Below are 24,999 nucleotides of genomic sequence, written 5' to 3'. Positions count from 1 at the left end.
CCCCCAGAGGCCCGAGACAGAAGTGTCCCCGGGTCCGGGGCGTGACCGTCGCGAGCCGGCCGGGAGGGCCCCTCCCGCTTCCCGCCTGGGCCCTGAGGGCCTGTCCCTTCAGGGGCGGGGAGAAGGGGAAGAGAAAAGGGGGCGCTGGAGAGCCAACCCGGAACCTCCCGGACCGCCTCCCGCCCCCAGCCCCGGCCCCTGCGCGCCTCCGGCACACACGCCCGCACCCAGAAAGTTAAGTCAGAGGCGAGCCCGGCTCGGCGCCGCCGCGGTCCGGCCCCCGGCTCCCCGCCCCCACCGCAGCCCGGCCTGCTCGGCCAGAGCGCGCCGCCCGCCCCGCCCGCCGCAGCTCCTTCCCGTCCGCCTGAGGCGCGCGTTGCCCCTCGGCCCCCGCCCCCGGCGCTGACACTGGCCGGGCCCGGCCGCCGGGCCGCGGATCCCATCCTCCCGGCGTCTCACCCCGCCGGCCGCCCCTGACGCGACGCTTCACCTTCACACACCCCCGAGCACTTCCCCAGTCCTGCCTCCCCTCGCCCAGCTCCCACCCCGCGCTGCAGTCGCCCCGTGTTTCCATGAAAGAATGCACCTTCTCGGGCTTCACCTTCCCGTCTCTGTCTGGCATTCCCCGAGGGCGCAGGAGCCGCGGTCCTCGCCGACCCCGCACCGGGCAGGGCGGCGGGCGCCTGGCTCCGCTGGAGGGGGCCGCACCCGCGCACCCGGCCTCCCCGCTGTGCCTGGGCTCTCACCTCTCGCCGGCGCCGCCGGCTGCAGCCTCCGCCCGCCTCGCGCTCCGGGACTCGTCTCCCAAGCTCTCGCAAAGCGCTGGAGTGCCTCCTTTCTCTCCCAGGGACTCCGCGTCTCCCCGCCGCTTCCCGCCCTCCCCACCCCCCAAGCCCCAACTCCCCAGCTTCGCGGTGCCTCCGGGATGCAACTCCCGTCGTCCGCGAACCAAGGCAGCGGTCCCCGCACACAAAACAGCCCTCTCGGCCGCGCACGGCTCCGCACGGCTCAGCCCGGCTCCGCGCAGGAAGGGCAGTCGCAGCCGGGGGTGGGGACGCGGCGCCCCCCGCCCGCCGCCCGCCTCCCTCCCGCCCTCGCGGCCCCCAGGGAAGGCGCGGTTACCGGCTCGGGTCGGTCACGCCGTCAGGTGCCGGCTGCCGTCGGCGCTGACCTTCGCTGCCGAAGCTGTGGCTGAGGCTGCGGCCGCCATGTTCCCGTGTTAATAACTGCTGCCTGGTTGTTTATTTCAATGGAGATCCTCCCCCAACTCCCTCCTCCTCCTCCTCCTCCTCCGCGTCTCCGCACTTGCCGAAAGACACAGACCGCGCGAGCTCGCGAGCAGGGGAGGGGGCTCGGGAGCCAGGCCGTCCCTCCCTCCTCCTCCCTGGCCGTGGCCGCAGCAAGTCCTGTCACTGGGGAAAGGATGGGGCGGAAACTTGCCTCCCGCGCCCCCGGGGAAGGGGCAAAGGTGGACGGAGGGTTCTCCTGGGGGCAGACCCTGGCCGCGGAGTCCGCAGCATCTCCGTCGGCGGAGTCCTCTGAGAAGGCGACCCCGAGGAGAGGTGAAGAGTGAGGAGAGAAGGGAGAGAGGACAAAATGGGACTGTGGTGGTAAAGGGAGGGTGGCCTATGGGTGACTGGAAGTGAAGGGAGAGTAAACAGATGACTCCATGGGAGGGCAAAGGGCAGTGCCAAAAAGGAAAGAGAACGGATGGGACAGGCCGGGGCTGCAGAGTGGAGGCAGTGGGATCTTGAGGCTGCAGACAGCGGAGAAGATGCCCCCGCGCGAAGATCGTGGAGAGCCCAGTACCAGGCTCGCCCGGATGGAAGCCTCCCGCCCGTGCTCCGGCCGGGCCCCTGTGCCAGCAGCCTGCACCCTAGGGCGCACCTCGCACGCACCGCGTCTCCTGCTGCGCCCTAGAGGAGCCTTCCTCCATCAGTTCTCCCTTGGTTCCCAAGAGAGCAGGCTTCTCCCGCTGAAGCCTTATCTCAAGAGGGGGTGGAGGGGTGCGACGGTGTGGGGCGAGCTTAAAAGGATGCCACCCAGCAACTGCATGATAAAGCAAAAGTACACACAGTGCACAGGCTGACCTCGTTGAGCATTTTCCTCGCGACCTGAAACAAAAGTTTTTTACTGCAAAGTCCACTTTTTAGACATCAGAAAGTGATGCTGGGGGGATGCAGAAGAGTTGCGCTGAAAATTCCAGGAGAACCCACATTCAAATATTATTTGAATCAGTTTTATGCCTTGGAAAAAGCAAGTTCTTCTCAACCTAGATACAATTAGTCGGAAAAAATGAGCAACATTTGTTTTACAAATTTCCTTATTTTTAACCTTAAAATAGACAGGTCACTTGCCATTGACAATAATAGTGTTTATTGAACACTTACTTTGTGTATGACACTACGCTGAGTGATTCTCAAGCCTTTTATAAAGTAATTACTATTTTTAGCCTTCACCCAAAAAAAAAAAAGAAAGAAAGAAAGAAAACTGAAGCAAAGAAGTAATTTGCCTGGGGTCATACAGCCATTAAGCTGGAGAGATTTGAGCCCAGTTCTGGCAGACTCCAAAACTCACACTCTTAATGGTCTCTTCAACCTCAAATTTGTGGGAATACCACCAATTTTATTTTGGGAAAGAAAAATATATATGTCTATGTGTGATGAGTGTGTTTGTCCACAGAAAATATTTAGAAGGCTATAACAAATTGTTAGCACTGGGGGTTAAGAGTGGGTGTATAATGGACTATTTCCACTTCTATGCACTAAGCTATAGTGTTTGAAATGTTTGCCTTCACCATGTATTAATTTAGTATTTTTTATAGATTTTAATTACCTGGCTTAACCAGAAAATTAGGTTTCCTAGAAACCTAAAGCCCTCCAACAAACTGGGGGAAGAAATGGGAAATAGAGGGTTTTTTAATGGCCTGTATTCTTCCACAAACACTTGTCCTTAGTATTCCTACAAACATGAGGTCTGTCACATTGCTGGACTCTAATTTCCTCTCCTGTCCACACCCCCAACTCTTGAGTTGTGATAAAGAAAAGATTCTCCTAGATGTTTATCCCTTCCTTTTTTGGCAGAAGTTCAGAGTCCATCAATCCTCCGCAACAGTAGATTTCACGCTTTCAAAAACAATCCATGATATCCGTGCAAACAAATGACTCCCCATTGCATTTCCATATTACTCCATAAAATTTACTCAAGATACACAACTTTCTACAAAAATAAAACAAAAAAATATAACAGCATAGAATAATGAGTTCCATCCCCAACTACTAATCAGTTGCCTCCAACCTCAAGGAATCCTGTCACTTCTGTTCTCTAGTAGCCTCTGGGCTCCCTCGGCACTCCATGCCACAGTTATAACGATATTCTGTCTTACACTGGAGTTGTTCATTTATTTGTCTTTCTCTTCCAGTAGATTGTAAGCTGCTCAGGCCAGAACCACATCTTGTTCTCGTTTTTACATGCTATAGCTCCTAACAAGATCTCACATAATGTTTGCTATTTAACTGAATCTGTAAAATGTAAATAGTATCTAATCCAACCTTCATTTCCATCTCCCCATCTCACCCTGTCTCTTAAGACATTTATTAAAAATGTTTTCATTATTTCGAAAGAACTTAGATTTCTATAAGACTGCAGAAGAATTAAAATTGTTTAGGAAAACTAGCTGTAATTATTAATGAATTATCATATGACAACGTAAAAGAAAGAAAAGTAAATAAGTTGACTTAATGCAGTCAAAGAAAAATTAAAACAAAAATATAGGAACTCGCTGTATTACCAACAGAGGACAACCCAATAAGGAAAAGATGTGGGTGCAAAACATAAAGGGGAAGGAAATTATTGAAATTTTGTAGAAGTAGAAACTTGATACACTATGGATGGATGAGGCAAGTAAACAAACCAAAAACAAATGTCAGCTGAGTCACAAATGCAACTATAAGTCATAAAGAAAAATGATAATTTGTATACTGAAACAATATACCTAAGAAAATCAGAACAATGTGAAGAATGTAAGGGAAGAAATTTTATATCGTCTGCCTTCTCCCCCTCATTCAACTTCAAGCTACTCACTTCCTCCATATGTATATTACATAAAAATTGAAGATTTGGTATGATTGTTGTGTTATTACTACTAGCATGCTTCAATATGAGAGGTAACACAATGTGGTAAAAAGTTATAAAAGAGCCAAACATGAATTTGGCTTTGCTACTTACAATGCCGATAAACACCTCAGTTTCTGCATCTGTATAATTGTTGCAAGACTCAAACAAAATGGTATAAATAAATAAACCGACAACTATCAAGCTCTTTTTTACAGATATAAAAGAACAGTATTATGTTGACTAGCTCTTCTGTGCATAGCATAGTTATCTCTATTTGGGGGCCCCTTTTCAATTACAAAAGCAAAAATCTATAGTTCAGTCTATTAAAAATGTAATCACCGGAGGGGGGAATCCGTTAAAATATTTGTTTGACAATTTCATTATTGAAGAAAACAACTTTGACAAAATGTTTCATTCCTATTACCTGCTCTCTCTAAATCCCTTAAATATTATAGCTACCACAAGTATGTCTAATATAGGTCAAGTGTACTACAGATATTTTTATTTATAATCAAAGTAGTCATCATATGTATTATTATTCCCATTTTACATGTGAAAAAAAGTGAAGTTCAGAGAAGTTAATTTATGCAAGATCATAGAGCTACCTTTGCAGCATGGCTAACAGATTGTGCTAAAATTCTGTTCTCCATTACAAAAATCTCTGCTACTCTAAGCAACATATTGTGTTCATCTTTATTTCCTCAGTACCTGTAACAATTCCTAGAACGCACTGTATGTTCAATAAATGATTGTAAAATGAAGGAATAAATGAGTAAGGGATTGCCTTCAAACCATACTACACACTCTCACAAGATTAATATTCTCACTTTTATTCTATTTCTTTCCCACCTGAAAACACTTAATAATCTTTAATTGCCTACAGAATACGATACAAATCTCTTACCTTATACTCAAGACCATCTTCAGTATGACCCTAGCTGCTTTTTCTAGCAATAACAGCAACAAAATACTTAACACACCCTCACTCTTTCCAAGGTGTTCTGAAATCAGACTGAAAGGAGTTTCAGTCTTGGCTCTTACTGTGTGAACTTAGGCAAGTTATTTAGTCTCTCTGGAAATCCTACACTGTGCAATAAGGCAAGACAATTAAAAGGAAGAATGTAAAACCATCTTCACTCACTGATGATGGGATTGTGTACATAAAAAATTCAAAAGAGGAATTCCTGCTATGGTTAAGGATCTGGTATTGTCTCTGAGGCAATGTAGGTTCAATCTTCAGCTCAGGGCAGTGGGTTAAGGGTTTGGTGCTACTGCAACTGTTGTATAGGTCACGGCTGTGGCTCAGATTTGATCCCAGGAACTTCCATATGCCATAGGTGTGGCCGAAAAAGAAAAAAAATTCTAAAGAATCTACAAACTATCAGAATGAATATTAGATCACAGGTTACAAGATCAACAGCCAGAAATAAATTATATTTCTATATATTATCAAGAAACAATTAGAAAATGAAAAAAAATTCAATGCCACTTACAAAACAAAAAAACATAAAGAACTTAGGGAGGAGTTCCCGTCGTGGCGCAGTGGTTAACGAATCCGACTAGGAACCATGAGGTTGCGGGTTCGGTCCCTGCCCTTGCTCAGTGGGTTAACGATCCGGCGTTGCCATGAGCTGTGGTGTAGGTTACAGACGCGGCTCGGATCCTGCGTTGCTGTGGCTCTAGCGTAGGCCAGTGGCTACAGCTCCAATTCGACCCCTAGCCTGGGAACCTCCATATGCCACGAGAGCGGCCCAAAGAAATGGCAAAAAGACAAAAAAAAAAAAATCCATGGCAGAGTTCCTGCCATGGCTCAGTGGTTAACGAACCCAAGTAGTACCCATGAGGATGCAGGTTTGATTCCTGGCCTCCACTCACTGTGTTAAGGACAAAAAAAAAAAAAAAAACTTAGGGATATACTTAACAAGAGCTATGCAGGATCTCCACATTGAAAACTAAAAACATCACTGATACAAATTTACAAAGGCCTAATTAAAAGGAGAGATGTACAGGAGTTCCCGTCATGGTGCAGTGAAAACGAATCCAACGAGGAATCATGGGGTTTCGGGTTGGATCCCTAGCTTTGCTCAGTGGATTAAGGATCCGGTGTAGCCGTGAGCTGTGGTGTAGGTTGCAGATGCAGCTCGGATCTGGTGATGCTATGGCTGTGGTGTAGGCCAGCAGCTGTAGCTCGGATTAGACCCCCTGACCTGGCAACTTCTGTGTGCCTCGGGTGAGGCCCTAAAAGGCAAAAAAAAAAAAAAAAAAAAAGGAGAGAGAGCTGTATAGATTCAATAGTGTTAAGATCTCAGCTCTCCCCATATTGATCTATAGATTCATTATAATCCTAATCAAAATTTCAGCAGATCTTTTTTTGGGGGGGGCACTCTAGCGCTGCACCAGCGCATATGGAAGTGCCCGGGCTAGGGGCTGAATCAGAGCTGCAGCAACACTGGATACTTAACCCAATGAGGGAAGCCAGGGATCAAACCCACATCCTCATAGATACTAGTTGGATTCATTTCCTCTGTGCCAAAACAGAAACTCCCTCAGCAGATCTTTTTCATGAAAATTGAGATGCTAATTCCAAAATATATATATAATCTGGAACAGCCAAGACAAACTTGAAGAACAGGTTGGATAACTTACACCACTGATTTTATTCATCAGTGTAGAGCTACAATAATTAAGACTGTATGATATTGGTATAAGAATAGACAAACAGATCAATGGAACAGATTAAAGAGTCCAGAAATAGATCCCCAAATTTGCAATCAATTAATTTTTTAGAAAATCACCAAATTCAATGGAGAAAGGAAACTCATGTCAATAAATAGTGCTGAAACAACTAGATAGCAGTATGGAGAAAATGAATATCAACCCCTACCTCAGACTATAAAGAAGAACGAATTAGAGATAGCTCATAGATTTAAACGGTAAAGGTAAAACTGTAAACCTCCTATAAGAAAATGTGGGTTAATAAATACCTTTACAGCTTTGGGGTAAGCAAAGATTTTTTTTTTTTAAACAAAACACAAAAGACAGTAACCAGAAAAGAAAAATAAATGATAAAATGGACTTCATTAAAATGATAAACTTCTCCATCAAAGAATGCCACTTAGGAAGTACCTGCTATGGCGCAGTGAGTTAGGAATCTGACTGCAGCGGCACAGGTCACTGGTTCAATCCCTGGCCCTGGCAGAGTGGGATAAATGATCCGGCATTGCTACAGCTGCGGCCCAGATTCAGTCCCTGTCCTGGGAACTCCCATGTGCTGCAAATTAAAAAAAAGAATGTCACTTAGGAAATGCAAAGGCAGCCCAAAGACTGGGATACTATATTTGTAATATAGTACCTGTATCCAGAATAAGCAAAGAACACCTCCAAATTAATTTAAAAAGAAAAAGATAACCCAATGACAAAGTGGACAAAGGACTTGAAAAGGTACCTTACAGGGAGTTCCCATCGTGGCACAGTGCTTAATGAATCCAACTAGGAACCATGAGGTTGCAGGTTCAATCCCTGGCCTTGCTCAGTGGGTTGAGGATCCTGTGTTGCTGTGGCTATGGTGTAGGCCAGCAGCTACAGCTCCTATTAGACCCTTAGCCCGGGAACCTCCATATGCTTTGGGTGTGACCCTAGAAAAGACAAAAAAAGAAAGAAAGAAAGAAAGAAAGAAAAGGTACCTTACAGAAGTATGTGAGTGGTCAATAAACATATGAAAAGATGCTCAAAGTCATAAGTCATCAGGAAATAATGCAAGTTATAACCACAGGAGATACTATTTACACATCCTCTAAAATAGCTAAAATTATAAAAGCCCACAATATCTAGTATTGACAAGAATGTGGAGCAATTGAGACACTCATTCATTGCTGGCAGGACTATACAACCACTTTGGAAAACAGTGTGGCACTTCCTCATAAAGTTAAGCACACACTTAACATGTGACCCAATAGTTCCACTTCTAAGTATTTACCCAAAGAGAACATTGAGCTAGGTGATGATTACATTTTGACAATGGTTTGTCAAGCTTTATTGAGTTGTACACTTAGGATTTATGTATTTTGTTATCTCTCTTTTTTTTTTTTCCTTATGGCCATACTTGCAGCATATGGAAGTTCCCAGGCTAGGGGTTCAATAGGAGCTGCAGCTGGGGCCTACACCACAGCTACGGCAACAGCAACACCAGATCTGAGCCGCATCTGTGACCTATGACGCAGCTTGTAGCAACACTGGATGCTAAACCCACTAAGCCAGGCCAGGGATTGAACCCACATCCTCACAGACATTATGTCAGGTTCTTACCCTGATGAGCCACAAAAAGAACTCCACTCTCCGTACACTATACTGAACAAAGTGCCACTGGCATTTGAAAAAAAAAGGGAACGAAATAAAAGTCCTCAGTATAATGAACTGTATATACAAAAAGCTTATATCAAATGTCACAATCAATGGTGAAACATGTACAGCTTCTAGAGACTGGGAAAGAGAATTGGGAATAGAACGTCCATCATTACCGTTTGTATTCAACATTGTACAGGAGATTCTAGTTAATGAAATAAAGAAAAAATGATATAACTATTGCTAAAAAAGAAATAAAACTGTCATTATTTGCAGGTAGCAGGAATGTTTATGTAGAAAACGCTCCCAAATCAACAAACTATTAGAATTAAATTTTGGATGTCTGAAATGGAAGGTCAATATACAAAATACAATTGTATTTTCATATATCAGAAAGAGTTAAAAAATGAAAATTTGAAATGTAAGTTGAAAAGCTGTTTGGCAATATCCATTAAAGCTGAGCATTTCTGCTTTATGACCCAATAATTCCGCTCCTAAGTATATATCCAATAGAGTTCATCGACAGAAGAATGAATAAATTACAGTGTTTTTGCTCAATGGAATACGATATTGAATTGAAATGAACACGCTGTAGCTCCATGCAATAACATGGATGAATCATACAAAAATAATCTTGAGTAAAAGGAGCGGGATATAAAAGAATACCACATAAGATGGAAGACAGGGCAAAACTAATCTCTTGTGATAGATACCAGGACACTTTTTCCCTTTTTTGGAGTGGATGCTGCCTGGGAGAGCACATGAAGGAGGATTTGGAGAGACTGAGAATATCCTATTCCTAATCTGATTGGAGTACGGGTCCATTTCATTTTGTGTACAGCTCATTCAAGGTATAAATGTGACCTGTGTACCGATACATATTGTACTTCAATTTAAAAAGTGTTACCACTTTGCTGTACATTAGAAAACTGACAAAACGCTGTAAACCAACTATAATGGAAAAAATAAAAATCAATTAAAAAATAAAAATATACATGTGCTGATGTCTCCCTACCTCGACTGCAAGCTTCTTAAAAATATAGGGGTCGGATTTCAGATTTCTTAATGTCACACACAGATTTTAGCATAGCAACTTCCTAAAACATTACTTTACATATAGCATAAGCAAATGCAGGTCCCAATAAAGTTTATTTCGTTTTTTTTTGTTTTGTTCTGTTTTTTGGCCATGCCCAACAGTATTTGGAAGTTCCCGGGCCAGGGATCAAACCCATGCTACAGCTGTAACCAGAGCCACATCAGCGACAACAGCAGATCCTTAACCCACTGAGCCATGAGGGAACTCCTATTTAGTTTTAGCAAAAGTACAGACAATGGTAAAGCAACGTGTATACATATACAAATATATGAATATAATCAATTGTAGACATTTTTTCTACAATTCTCCTTTCTCCTAAGTTTACCAAGACTAACTCCAAAATAAACATGTCTTTGGGGGGTGGGGGGATGCACTTGGGTTGTAGGTTGGAAATCCTATAAAATTGGATTATGATGATCATTGTACAACCATAAATGTAATAAATTCATTGAGTAATTAAAAATGTTTAAAAATAAATAAAGATGTCTATTAAAAATAGAAGCTAAGGAGTTCCCGTCATTGCTCAACAGAAACGAATCTGACTAGCATCCATGAGGACAAAAGTTTGATCACTGGCCTTGCTCAGTGGAAGGATCCAGCGGCGTTGCCGTGAGCTGTGGTGTAAGTCGCAGGCGAGACTGGGATCCCACATTGCTGTGGCTGTTGACATAGGCCAGGGGCTACACCTCCGATTTGACCCCTAACCTCTATATGCCGAGGGTGGGCCCTAAAAAGACCCCCCCCCAAAAAAAAGAAAAAAAAGAAGCTGATAAAAATTTAGTGCAATATAGAATCACAGCACACCTAGTAATCTAGTAAGGAAGCATTGGTATGTGGATAAATCAGGTGTTGACCTCATCTCACTTAACATGAAAGTCATGTAGGTAGGCTGACGGGAGTCTTAAAATAGGAAATAGTTTCTAGATCAGATTCTGAACCCATAACCAGTGTGACTGAAACACTTGGTTACTTGGGTGTTTGGCTGGTTGATGGCATATTTTTATTGTGGTGAAATACACATCAACCTAAAAATTGCCATTTAAACCACTAAACCTAAAAATTGCCATTTTAACCATTTTTAAGCGCAATTCAGTGGCATTAAGTACTTGCACACTGTTGTGCAACCATTACCCATCTCTAGAACATTTTCAAAAAATTGTCCTGGGCATGTTATCAAGTACTTCTAGGACTGAGTTTATGCTTGGAAATACTGTGTCAGGGAAGCCCACTCAGAAGAAAAAAAAATTCCTCTGGTTAAAATGCAAGATTTTCCAAGTTCCCATCATGGCGCAGTGGTTAACGAATCTTACTAGGAACCGTGAGGTGGCAGGTTGGATCCCTGGCCTTGCTCAGTGGGTTAAGGATCCGGCATTGCCTTGAGCTGTGATGTAGGTTGCAGACGCGGCTCGGATCCCGAGTTGCTGTGGCTGTGGCATAGCCGGGCGGCTACAGCTCCAATTAGACCCCTAGCCTGGAAACCTCCATATGCTGCAGGAGCGGTCCTAGAAAAGGCAAAAAGACAAAAAAACTAAATTAAATTAAATTAAAATTAAATAAAATGCAAGATTTTCACAAAATCCTGAGTATGGAAGGAGATGATTGTGTTCAATTTTAGCTAGGACAGAAAACTATCTTCATGAAAAAGAGTGCACCTGAATACCGGCTCTTCTTCCTTAGGAGATCCGGCTTCTTGCTTCTTTTGAAATAGGCCTTTGGAAACGTGGACCACTTGACAAATTCTCTTCCTCACCAAAGAGCTATCATTCTAGCAATGTTTCTTGGGCTTTACAATATAAAACTCTGTTTTTATTCAAAACATTTACGGGGTCAGTCAATGTTATATTTTAATTAGCCTATTTTTTATGAATGTCAGTTTTTGACATCCTTGATGAAATGCCCAGGCTCCTGGTTTGTTTGTTTTGTTTTTAGCTTTTCCCCAAGATGATTATGAAGTTTCAGACACACAACTTCCTGAAAGATTGCAATTGTTCTCTAATCCCATCCCCAAACCCTTGTAGATGATTAATGTCAAGTTCTTATACTGAGCAGTAGGTATGTGCTATTTATTATTCTTTGAATCTATCACACATTAGAAATATTATTTTGTATATATTCAGTATTTAATAAACACAACTTTTAAAAATTCCTTCTAAATATACATTTTACTTAAGCACATTCTTTTATTGCAAAACAAGAAAAGCTAATACTTAGGTCTTGTTTTTCTTTTAGACTAAGTTTTAAAATAAACCACTGGAGTTCCCGTCGTGGCACAGCAGAGGCGAATCGGACTAGGTTCGACCGACTGGCCTCTCAGTGGGTTAAGGATCCGGCGTTGCGGTAAGCTGTGGTGTAGGTCACAGACGCGACTTGGCTCTTGCGTTGCTGTGGCTCTGGTGGAGGCCGGCGACTACAGCTCTGATTAGATCCCTAGCCTGGGAACCTCCGTATGTGCGGATGTGGCCCTAAAAGGACAAAAGACAACAATAAAATAAAATAAACTACTACTGCTGGACACTTTCTAATACACTCAATCCCAGATTTACACATGGCCAACCAACCACCTAAGACTTTTGGGGAAAAGCTAAAAACAAAACAAACAAACCAGGAGCCTGGGCATTTCATCAAGGATGTCAAAAACTGACATTCATAAAAAATAGGCTAATTAAAATATAACATTGCTTGACTGGAACTCCCTTTTCTTTTTGCCTCTGCCTAGAGTTTTTCTTACTCATGTTTCCTTCCCTACACCCCGCCTCTATTATAACCTACACAGTTTTTTCTTTCCTCCTTGTAATAGTGGTTTCAATTACAATATCACCATTTCCTTATATCTGAGTCCTATGCCTCTCAAGAAACTTGTTGTTTGTTTGAACCACTGCTGCCATCCCTAAGGAAAAAATCCTAGAGTTCCCTGGTGACTCAGTGCGTTAAAGATCCAGCATTGGAATTCCTGCTGTGGCTCAGTGGTTAATGAACCCTACTAGCATCCATGAGAACATGGCTTCTATCCCTGGCCTTGCTCAGTGGGTTAAGGATCCGGCTTTGCTGTAAGCTGTGGTGTAGGTTGCAGACACGGCTCGGATCTGGAGTTACTGTGTCTCTGGCATAGGCCACCAGCTACAGTTCCGATTCCGAGCCCTAAAATGGGAACCTCCATATGCTGCGGGTGCAGCCCTAAAAAGACAAAAAGATAAAAAAAAAAAAGATCCAGCACTGTCACTCCCGTGTCTCTGGTTACGGCTGTGGCGCAGGCTCAATTCCTGGCCCTGGTACTTCTGCGTGCTGCTGCCATGGCCAGAAAATAATGCCAAGCACAGATGAGTTTGAATATTCTTCTACAGTGTAACCACATAACCCCAACTTATAATTTGAATCTAGACGCATTTTGCAAAATCCCTTTCCAAATGCAGTAGATTAAGTTCTAGTTTTGCCCAGAAACACACACAAGATGATTACGTTCTATTACTAAAACAGTGCTATTCTGGATGTCATGGGTTTTAGCAAGGCAGCTCTGAGAATCTAAACCCCTTGCAAAACCTTGTTTCCAGAGAAAAATATGTTCTGCTTCACAACCAATCAATGAACAAGTAAACTTTTGAAATAAATCCACGAGGATTGCCTGTACTTTTCATCTGAGACTTCAAAGCCTTTCACAAAAACATCATTTTTTTAAAAAGCCTTTTTGCCATAGCTAATAGTTATTAGAGGACTTGTTATGTTCACAACTAAGGAGCGTATATTAACAACCTTTGGACATAGAGTGTAGGAGATAATGCACAAATTACTACCAGGGGTATTGGATACGCTTCTTTCCACTTATTAATTCAACACACATTTACTGAATTCGTGTTCTGGGCAAACATTATTCTCAGCACCGGAGACCCAGCACCAAATAAGATAGGCAACACCACTTAGATAGGCAACATCTTAGTGGAATTTACAAGTGATGTGGCTCATACTAGGCACTTAATAAGTATTTCTTGAATGAATGATTCAATGTGGCAAAGAAAACCATTTGAATATATGTTTTATAAAATTAAGTGAAATCAGTGAACAGAAGAGTTGCAGAACATAAATTAGGGGAATTTGTTCCAGCAGGCAAGGTTAAAATATTTCCTTATTATAACAAAGTAATGCTGGGTAGGAGTGTTGGGTGAGCACAACCAGAAGGCTAGCACCTCTACCGTGCACAAGGCCCTGATTTTGCAGAGCACTGCTTAGGAGATGCATGCCATGCCATACCACCACTATTCTATCACTTTTTGCAAATTAGAATTCTGAAACAAAAGTGTATTTTATCTACAAGAAATTTTGACTTATCTCTCTCTTTTTTTTTTTTTTTTTTCTCTTTAGGGCTGCACCCATGGCACATGGAAGTTCCCAGACTAGGGGTCATATCCAAGCTACAGCTGCCAGCCTACACCACAGCCACAACAATGAGGGATCCAAGCTGCATCTTCGACCTACATCACAGCTCACGGCAACGCTGGATCCTCAACCCACTCAGCAATGCCAGGGATGGAACCCACACCCTCATGGATCCTAGGTGGGTTTGTTAACCGCTAAACCACCAGGGGAACTCCCTTGACCTATCATCTTAACTTCAAGGACCCAGTCTCAGTTTATGGTGGCACTGTAACAAAGAACCCAATTTTACCAAACGTAACAAACGCTTTAGTCTGTAACAGTGGGGTTGCATTTTAAATCCCACCTTCATAGATATTTATAATATACTTCTTCTTTATGATACCACCTGTGATCGCAAACCCACAATAGGAAATATTGAGAGAGAGATTTATCTTAAGGACGTGGATCATGCAGTTATTAAAGCTGGCAAATCCAGAATTTGCTGGGAAGGCTAGCAGGCTAGAAATTCCAGCTGGAGTTGATGTTGCAGTCTTCAGTCTAAAGGGAGTCTGGAGTGATGATCATTGTACAATTATAAATGTAATCAATTCATTGAATAATAATAAAAAAAGGTAGTATGGAAAAAGAACTCCTCCTTTCTTGGGGAACCTCGTTCTTTTCTCTTAATGTCCTCACCTGATTAGACGCGGACCACCTACATTATGGAGAGTAATCTGCTTTACTGAAAGTCTACTGATTTAAATGTTAATCAAATTTTAAAAAATACTTTGACAGAAACACCTAGACTGGTGTTTGGCCAGATTATTGGCACAACAGTCTAGACAACTTGACACATAAAATTAACCTTATGGTAAGTTCACTGCTTATCACTAGATAATTATATACATTTCCTTAAATCATACTTAATTTCCAAATAAAGAACAAAGTCATGTTTCTGCCTGAGATAATACAACTATCCTATGTGCAGCCGAAAGCACACTAACCCTTTCCCTAAAAAAGGATTCAGAAGTTCCCGTCGTGGCACAGTGGTTAGCGAATCCGACTAGGAACCATGAGGTTGCGGGTTCGATCCCTGCCCTTGCTCAGTGGGTTGACGATCCGGCGTTGCCGTGAGCTGTGGTGCAGGTTGCAGATGTGGCTCGGATCCTGCGTTGCTGTGGCTCTGGCGTAGGCTGGCAGCTACAACTCCGATTAGACCCCTAGCCTGGGAACCTCCATATGCCGCAGGAGCAGCCCAAGAAATGGCAAAAAGACCAAAAAAAAAAAAAAAAAGGATTCAAAATTCTTGGGTGATATTCACCCTACTTGATATCCTGTAACTTTAATTCTATGATGTAAAGTTAATAATACTTAAATACTATGATATAAAAATAAAACATGTCATATTATATAATAAGGAGATGGGGGCAGAAAACAAAGATAGATAAGTAATACATACACATACATACATATACGCACAAGCATATTTACAACAAAAATATGAAAAAATATGGAGTTCCTATCTTGGCTCAATGGTAACAAACCCAACTAGTATCCATGAGGATACAGGTTCAATCCCTGGCTCCACTCAATGGGTTAAGGATCCGGCATTGCTGTGAGCTATGGTGTAAGCCACAGACACAGCCCAGATCCCATGTTGCTGTGGCTGTGGCGTAGGCCATCAGCTATAGCTCCGATTCAACCCCTAACCTGGGAACCTCCATATGCCATGGGTGCAGTCCAAAAAAAATAAAGAAATACTTATTACAATTACAGCCTTCATTTTTTTTTTTTTTTTTTTTTTTAATTTCATGGCTGCACCCACAGCATATGGAAGTTTCCAGGCCAGGGATTTAATCTGACCCACAGCTGCAGCAAACATCAATTCTTTAATTCACTGTGCCAGGCCGGGGCTCAAACCCACCACTCCTCAGTGACCCAAGCCACAGCAGTAAGATTCTTTTTTTTTTTTTTGTCTTTTTGCCATTTCTTGGGCCGCTCCCGCGGCATATGGAGATTCCCAGGCTAGGGGTCTAATCGGAGCCGTAGCCACCAGCCTACACCACAGCCACAGCAACGCGGGATCCGAGCCGCATCTGCAACCTGCACCACAGCTCACGGCAACACCGGATCATCAACCCACTGAGCAAGGGCAGGGACCGAACCCGCAACCTCATGTTTCCTAGTCAGATTCGTTAACCACTGCGCCACAATGGGAACTCCAAGCAGTAAGATTCTTAACCCACTGTGCCACAGCAGGTTGTGGTTCTTCACCCAGTAGAGTGGTCCAACCCTTCATTCATTAAGTCCTTGGGCCATTAACAGACCTGCCTGGATTAGGTTGTTGTAATTTTCCATTGACTTTAATTCAGTGCCTGTTACTAAGAGAAGCCCTAAGGGATCTCTTGAATTCTAGGCATACTCTTCCTTCCCTCCACAGTTTATCAGCCGTCCAGTTTCCCCAAGGACTACCTCAGAAGCATGAGAAGCCCAAAGCGGCCAGCTGTTTCATGCAATCACTGCTGTGTCTCCTCCCTTCAAAACTAAGACCTCTAGGAGTTCCCCTCGTGGGACAGAACACACACAAAAAATCTATGATCATAGACTACTTTGTGAAGGAACACTATCTCTTTGTAATGTTTTGTAAAAGAATATGTGTAGCACTAAAACAGTAGTTATGACAGTCTACCTCAACTTTCTTTTGTGACCAAAAATCTAGTACTCTATTAATAATAGTACTTTTAAGAAACAGAAATAAGAAAGAAAAAGTCTTATTCATAAATTACTACTGGGAATAAACATACTATCATCAACAAGGCACATCCATAATAATGAAGTGAATGCTATATTCAGTATGCTTTCATCAGTGTATATAATGTGTTGTCAGTGCCAAGCTGAGAAGTTTTGGATCCCCCCAGGCATAATTTCAAGGTTTCTTTATAGTGCGGGGGAATTTTGTAGGATTTTATGAAGAACAAGATACCCAGATTCTTTACTGAGCAAATTCTCTCAGTGTGTTTGGCTTGATTTCACTGTTGGCTTTTTCTTGATTTTACTAGGTTTTTCATATGTTAAATTTTAAGTAGGGACATTTTTGCAATTCTTTAAGAAGTTTTATTTTCAGCCTGCTTGCTCCTAAAATAATGTTTTTTCAAATGAACCAAAATGATACATTTTATACAGCATTTTATACAGCATTAGAATAATGATAATGAACCAAAATGATACATTTTATACAGCATTAGAATAAATAGTAAATGAATTTTTTGTAATAGAATATATTTTCCAGTCCTCTGCTATAATACATACTACTCTATCTTCAAATTTTGTCATTTTTTTCCTTTTCATTTAATATATCATTTACTTGTGATGTTCTTAAATACTTTTGAACTCTATTTTGGAATGATAATCCTTTCTTCATGAGACAGTCTTTTGCTTTCTTTTTCTTGCTGTTTTCCCTTCCCTACAAATTGCTTCTATTCTATTATTGATTTGTCCCATTGGCCCTTCCTGTGTTTTTACTATGTTTCCTATGTTTTCCCTGCTTTTTTACTTTTTTTTTTTTTTTTTGCCTCGCCTCATCCTGCTTAAGTTCCTGGGCCCGGGAATAATACCTGTGCAATAGCAAGGACAGCACTGCACCATAGCCGTGACAACGCTAGATCCTTAACCTGCTAGGCTGCCAGGGAGCTCCTGCTTACCTATTTTCAATCGAAATCTGTAACTACCTTTTCCTTTAATTTTGAATGATTTAAGTGAAATTTATCAAAATGAGTTTTTCTCTTTTACACCTATGTTCAATCAGTCTGTCATTTCAAGGCACCTTCAAATTTGACCTTAATTTTAAAAAACTTTCCATTTGCTATTGATACGACTGTGGTGTTTATCTACATTTCACTTTTCTGTAACTTCTAGTTAAACATGAATATTTTTTTAAACCTGCTTTAGATATAATGCAATAAAGTATATAATCTATTAATATACTTGAAATTACATTTTAACATAGTCCTTATTCAGAGGAAGCCCCGTAAATGTCTCTCTCATAGCAGATGGCAGTTTATCGTATTTACTAGAGTATTTTTTTTCCTACTACTAGATTGTAAACCCCTTGAAAACAGGGAGCATATGTAAATCTCTAGTGTCTGGCACAGTGTAAGTTTTTAACGAATGAATAACAAGTGAATAAACGAACGAGTGAGAGCCATTCGGTGTATAATTTCAGTGGTCTCTTCCAAAAAAAAATACTTCCCCTGCCAGCTCCAAATGGCATCAAATGAAATTTCTTTTGCAAAGGTCAAATCTTTTAATTTCCCATCTAGACTTATTTTACAACAAAAATATCCTTAGAGAAACACACTCGTTTTAACCTATTCATCCAAGGCAGGAGATGAAGATGAGAATCATGTCCTCATCCCAGTAAAAATAAATTAGGAGCCTCCCAGGTGATTCTAAAGCACAGGCAAGGTTGAGAACTGCTAGACTAAGATGGAAGTAACTGAGGGCACGTTCAAAGGCACAGGGAAAGAAGAAAGATGATCGTTAATCTTCTGCAGCAGCAGGGAAGTTTCCTTGGCGGGGAGCGGGCTGGGGAGCAGGGAGTTTGAGATGAGCCCAGCTCTTCCTTCAAGAGGCTGAAGTAGTCTTAAAAGTACCTATTGTCTTTAAAAAATGAGAGGAAAGATTACAAGTACTTTCTAAAGAGGCAAGCCTGGAAGAGGAAAGAATTTTACATTTAAATTTTAAAATGAGGTCAGAGATTCCAACAATTGCTAATAAAAGGGCCTTTTGAGTTTCTTGGGCTTTTTACAAAAACACTCCCCAGGCTCGAAAATACAGCAAGCATACTGGGTATTCAGACTAAGAGAAAAGCTTAAAGAAGAATAAATATTGACATAGCAGAACTTGAGAGAAGGAAAACTATTCTGAAGAATTAATAGTCCCCCAATTTGTGTCTATATTATTACTGCAACATAGAAACTCTATGTGCACATGGATTGAACAAGAAAAGACAGAAGATGGTAGACAATGGACACGTTTAAGTAGTGAACTTGAAGCCTGAAGTTCTAGTTCCTACTTTGCTGCTACAATGCTGTGCTTCTTGAGGCAACTGTGTTCACTTCTCTGAAACTCAATTTCCCTACCTGCAAATGAAGGAGTTGAAAACTTGAACTAAATGAGGGCTTCTAGCAAGTTTTCTCTAAAAGAGTAACTAAATGCAGCCCCAAACTCAGTGAGGGGGTAGCCTGAAATGACCGCCGCAAGCCCAAATTTTTTTTTTTCCTTCTTATGACCTTACCTGCAGCAGATCTAAGTTCCTAGGCTAGGGGTCAGATTGGAGCTGCAGCTGTAGGCCTGCACCACAGCCACAGCAATACAGGATCTGAGCCACATTTATGACTGACACCACAACTTACAGCAACACTGGATCCTTAACCCACTGAACGAGGTCAGGGATCGAACCCCCACATTCACAGAGAAAATGTGTGCTGAGCCACAACAGGAACTCCAGATCCAAATCTTTCAAAGTCTCCTGTTTTGTCTTAAAAGTTCACCTCTCAGTATGTGAATTATACCTCAATAAAACATTTTTTTCAAGGTTGCTAATGCTTTGAGAGTGGTGGATAAAAAAAAAAAAATCACTCTTACAAAGTATTAGCAGGAGTGTAAATTGGTATAACTTTTCTAGTAGACAACTTGACAGTATGTATCAGAAATCATTAAAATATAAGCAAATACTTTTGACAAAGCATTTCCAATTCTAAGAATTTATCCTAAGAAACTGATTAGATAAATACAAAGAGTTAGACATTGATGTTCAGCATGGCATTGTTTATAAGAGGGAAAAATTTAAGACTTATGTGTCCAAAATGCAGGACTAGTGAAATAAATTCCATAGAATTATGCAGTCATTAGAGAAAAACTTACTCTTATAGGTATTGACATAGAAAGATGTTCAACAGATATTAAAATTTAAAAGACAGCCTAAAAAAGAGTATGTAAAAATATTAAATTTTTCTTAAAAATATGTACACATGCACAGAAAAAATCTGGGAAGTTGTTCATTTGGCTCACTAGTGGGTTTACATGTGATCATTACATTTTTTTCCTTTCTTCAATTTCCTAAAAATTTTCTTTTTTGTTTTTTTGTTTTTGTCTTTTTGCCTTTTCTAGGGCTGCTTTCCAAGGCATATAGAGGTTCCCAGGCTAGGGGTCTAATCGGAGCTGTAGATGCCAGCCTATGCCAGAGCCACAGCAACATGGGATCCGAGCCACGTCTGCGACCTACACCACAGCTCACAGCAACGCCAGATCCTTAACCCACTGAGCGAGGCCAGGGATCGAACCCGAAACCTTATAGTTCCTAGTCGGATTCGTTAACCACTGCGCCATGACGGGAACTCCTTGATTTCCTAAAAATTTTCAATGTTTTACTATTATAAACACAAAATTAATAAAGGTATCTTGAAAAGTTAGAGTAGTACACTCAGACCATGATGTTAAACTCAGCTTCTTAAAAGTATAATTTTAAAAATTGTAGAAACAGATTTATAACATTATAAATATGTACTAATAAGAATATTAGAGTATGTAACAATAATAAAATTGCTTTTAAAAGTTTTTTCAAAAAATTTATGTACTTTTTATTGCTTACTGTTCTTTTTGCATTTTTTCTTTCTTTTTTCTTTTTACAACCATACCTTCAGCAAATGGAAGTTCTCAGGCTAGGGACTGTATCAGAGCTACAGCCACAGGCCTACGCCACAGCCATGGCAACACTGGACCCAAGACACATCTGCACCTATGCCACAGCTTGCGGCAATGCCGGACCTTTAACCCACTGGTCAACGCCTGGAACTGAACCCACATCTTCACAAACATGACATCAGGTTTTTTTGTTGTTTTTTTTTTTTTTTGTCTTTTTCATGCTGCACCTGAGGCACATGGAGGGTCTTAGATTAGGGGTCCAATAGGAGCTACAGCTGCTGGCCTACGCCACAGCAACACCAGATCCAAGCCACGTCTGTGACCTACACCACAGCTCATGGTAACACCAGATCCTGAACCCACTGAGTAGGCCAGGGATTGAACCTGCATCCTCATGGCTGCTAGTCAGATCCATTTCTGCTGCGCCCACGATGGGAATTCCTACGTCGGGTTCTTAACCCACTGAGCCACTATGGGAACTCCTTGTGTTTTGTTCTGTTTTTTAAATATAGTTGAGCTTGTATTATATATAGCATTTTATATTCTGCTTTTTTTCATCAAGTATTATATCTTTCACTTTCTGTACATCATTAAAAATGCTGTTACTTTTTTTTATTACTTTTCTTTTAAGAGCTTTTCAATGTTCCATTATATGGCTGTACTAAAATGTATTAACCGACTCCTAATATGGGATATTCCTGTTAGAGCACAGTGTCTTTCTGCCACCACACTGCCTTAATTCCGTCTGCTAGGATCTGTGCAAAGGCTGAGATTTCTCTATAGTTTCTAATTGAATCCTCTGAAGTCAGAGATTGTAAAATGAAAAAAATTTTTTTCTCTCATTGCTGCCATGTGTTAAGTGGTCTCTGGGTGACGTAAGTTCTAATTTATTCTTTCTTGAGATCTCGCTGCTAAAGGGGGGTGGGGGGTGGGGATAAACTAACATTTACTAAATCCAGGGGCTTTTGTAAAGGTTATGACAGGTTATCCACCCAGGGAGGTAATGACTATCCCACTTCATGTAATAACAAGCTGAGACTCAAAGGAAGCGGGTGCCTGAGTAACCATGGGCAATACCTGGGTTTAACTTGGGTCTGATTTCCCCTGGATCTGTCCCAGGCCATCCTGTGCAGCACATCTGGGCACGCAGCAGCAGAGAGGGCGTACACAGCCACCCCTCCACTTCAGCTTGCTCCTTTTTTAAAAATTGAGGTATAGTTGATTTACAATATTATATTTATTTCAGGTCTACAACGCAGGGATTCAGTATCTTTATAGATTATACTCCATTGAAGTTATTACAAAACCATGGCTAGATTTCCCTGTGCTGTATACACTATGTCCTTGTTGCTTACTTGTTTTATATGTAGGAGTTTGTACCTCTTAATCCCCAGCCCCCGTCCTGCCCCTCCCCCCTTCCCTTTGTCCACCTGGCAACCACTAGTAGTCTGCATCTGTGAGTCTGTTTCTGTTTTGTTACATATATTTGCTTTTTTGAGTTTTTAGATTCCATATATAGGTGATAATATAGAGTATGTGTCTTCCTCTGTTGGACTTAGTTCACTGCGTGTAATACACTCAAGGTCCCTCCACGTTGCTGCAGTCTGCAGGTTGCTCATTTACCAATTTCTTTTCTTGGCAGAGCCATAGACTCTCCTCTTTTTTTTAGCTGGGCCCATGGCCTGTTGAAGTTCCAGGGCCAGGGACTGAACCCATGCCATACAAGTGAGATGCTGGATCCTTAACCCACTGAACCACCAGGGAGCTCCACTAATATTTATTTATTTATTTATTATTTTATGGCTTCACCCATGACAGATGGCAGTTCCCAGGCCACAGACTGAACCCAAAGCACAGCTGTGACCTATGCCACAGCTGCAGCAATGCAGGATCCTTTTTCTCTCTGTTTTTTTTTTTTTTTTTTTTTTGGTCTTTTTAGGGCCACATCTCCGAGGCATATGGAGGTTCCCAAGCTAGGGGTCAAATTGGAGCTGTAGCTGCCAGCCTACACCACAGCCACAATAACACCAGATCCAAGCTGTGCCTACAACCTACACCACAACTCACAAGAACACCGGATCCTTAACCCACTTAGCAAGGCCAGGGATTGAACCTGTATCCTCATGGATACTAGTCAGATTCGTTTACTGTGAAGCCACGACAGGAACTCCATTTTTTTTTTCACTGCGGCATCCTTTAACCCACTGTGTCAGACCAGGGACTGAACACGTACCTCCACAGCAACTCGAGCCACTGCAATCAGATGCTTAACCCACTGCCCCACAGTGGGAACTCCAATATCTCTTTTTTTTTTTTTTCATCTTTTCTAGGGCCGCCCCCGCAGCATTATGGAGGTTCCCAGGCTAGGGGTCCAATAGGATCTTTAACCCACTGAGCGAGGCCAGGGATCATACAACCTCATGGATCCTAGTCGGATTCGCTAACCACTGAGCCATGACGGGAACTCCGCAATATCATTTTTTAATGAGAGTTCTTTGACGCACAGTAGTTTGTTTTCCAAATGATAAATGATTATTTTAATGTTTAGCGCAGGAGCCTATAAATTTTTTCTGTAAAAGGCCAGATAGTGACTCTTGTAGTTTCTGGAACATACTATCTCTTTCTTTAGAGCTCACACATGGCAGTCCCAACTACTGAACCCCGCCTTTGTGGTGGGAGGCAGCCACCGACTGTACATAACACTGGGTGCGGACTTATTCCAATAAAACCTTTTGTAGGGAGATTGAATTTCACATAATGTTAGTTTCTCACAAAATATTATTCTTCTCTTTTGATTTTTTGTTCATTAATTTACATGTACAAATCATCCCTGGCTCATGGGCAGTTAAAAAAAGAGCCTTGTGGGCCACAGTTTGCCAACCCCACCTTCCCCCATATGGGCCTGGTGTTCAGATGTAAGGCTTGCTGTGGTTGCAGCACTGGTGGGTGAGTGATGGGGGTAGACGTGGGCCATGCCCACTTGCTCCATTAGGGCACTTCCAAAGGATGTAGATAAGATAGAGATCTCAGCCAATAAAGCCCTAACATGTTAACATGTATTGAGAGCCGGTAGGAAGTAAGCTCAGAAATGCATGTCTCTACAGATGGCCAAAACACACATGAAAAGATGTTTAACATCACTCATCATTAGAGAAATGCAAATCAAAACCGCTATGAGGTACCACCTTACTCCAGCCAGAATGGCCATCATCCAAAAGTCTACAAACAATAAGTGCTGGAGAGGGTGTGGAGAAAAAGGAACACTAGTACACTGTTGGTGGGATTGTAAATTGGTGCAACCACTTTGGAAAGCAGTATGGAGATTCCTCAGAAAACTAATCATAGAACTACCATTTGATACAGTAATTCCACTCTTGGGCATCTATCCAGAGAAATCCACGACTTGCAAAGATACATATACTCCGATGCTCATTGCAGCACTATTTACAATAGCCAAAACATGGAAACAACCTAAATGTCCATCACAAAGGAGTGAATCAAGAAGATGTGGTACATATACACAATGGAATATTACTCAGCCATTAAAAAGAACAAAATATGGGCATTTTTAGCAACATGGATGGACCTAGAAATTATCATGCTAAGTGAAGTCAGCCATACAATGAGGCACCAACATCATATGCTATCACTTACAGGTGGAATCTGAAAAAAGGACAGACTGAATTTTGCAGAACTGATGCTGACTCAGACATTAAACAACTTAACGGTCTCCAGAGGAGACAGTTTGGGGGGTGGAGGGATATGCTTGGGCTGTGGGATGGGAATCCTGTGAAATCAGACTGTTATGATCATTATACAACTACAGATGTGATAAATTCAGTTGAGTAATAAAAAAATTAAAAAAAAAAAAAAAGAAATGCATATCTCTAGAGTTCCCATCCTGGCGCAGCGGAAACAAATCTGACTAGCAACCATGAGGTTGCAGGTTCGATCCCTGGCCTCGCTCAGTGGGTTAAGAATTTGGCACTGCCTTGAACTGTGGTGTAGGTCGAAGACAAGGCTTGGATCCTATGTTGCTGTGGGTGTGGTGCAGGCTGGCAGCTACAGCTCTAATTAGACCCCTAGGCTGGGAACCTCCATATGCCATGGGTGCAGCCCTGAGAACAGGCGACAGTGAATCTACCCCACCCAAGTGCAGTGATCAATTAGCACCCTACAAGGCATCCTTGCAATAAAAATGGTGTATGTCTTGCTATTTCCACCTAAATTCTAACCAGATCTCCAAGAATCTCACACCCTGGCCTCTCAGTACTTGCAGTTCTCTGCCCATCACTATTTCAGCCTCTTGCTCCTATGGCCTCACTTTAAAGATCAAGCTGGCTTTACCAGGAACCCTTCACCCGCAGTGCATACCTCTACTTTCTTACACTCTA

General features: G+C 42.0%; 1 protein-coding gene across 18 annotated transcripts in view; it reads right to left on the bottom strand.

The window, feature by feature from the left end:
- NCOA2 (nuclear receptor coactivator 2) overlaps nucleotides 1-24,999 on the bottom strand; it is a 372,907-nt gene that overhangs the window by 291,743 nt on the left and 56,165 nt on the right. For 2 of the 18 annotated variants that reach the window (XM_021088455.2, XM_021088463.2), the window contains exon 1: nucleotides 1,441-1,960. The exons of 6 other annotated variants lie outside the window; for them this stretch is intronic. The gene's annotated coding sequence lies outside the window, so the exon portion shown is untranslated. 18 annotated transcript variants of the gene reach the window in all.

The sequence above is a fragment of the Sus scrofa genome, chromosome 4, assembly GCF_054392235.1.
Source record: "Sus scrofa isolate SSC_HxYL_T2T_F1_AM1 chromosome 4, Sscrofa_HxYL_maternal_Yorkshire_Landrace_v2.0, whole genome shotgun sequence".
Lineage (NCBI taxonomy): Eukaryota > Metazoa > Chordata > Mammalia > Artiodactyla > Suidae > Sus > Sus scrofa.
The sequence above is the reverse complement of the archived record's forward strand: the minus strand, read 5'-3'. Positions and strand labels throughout refer to the sequence as shown.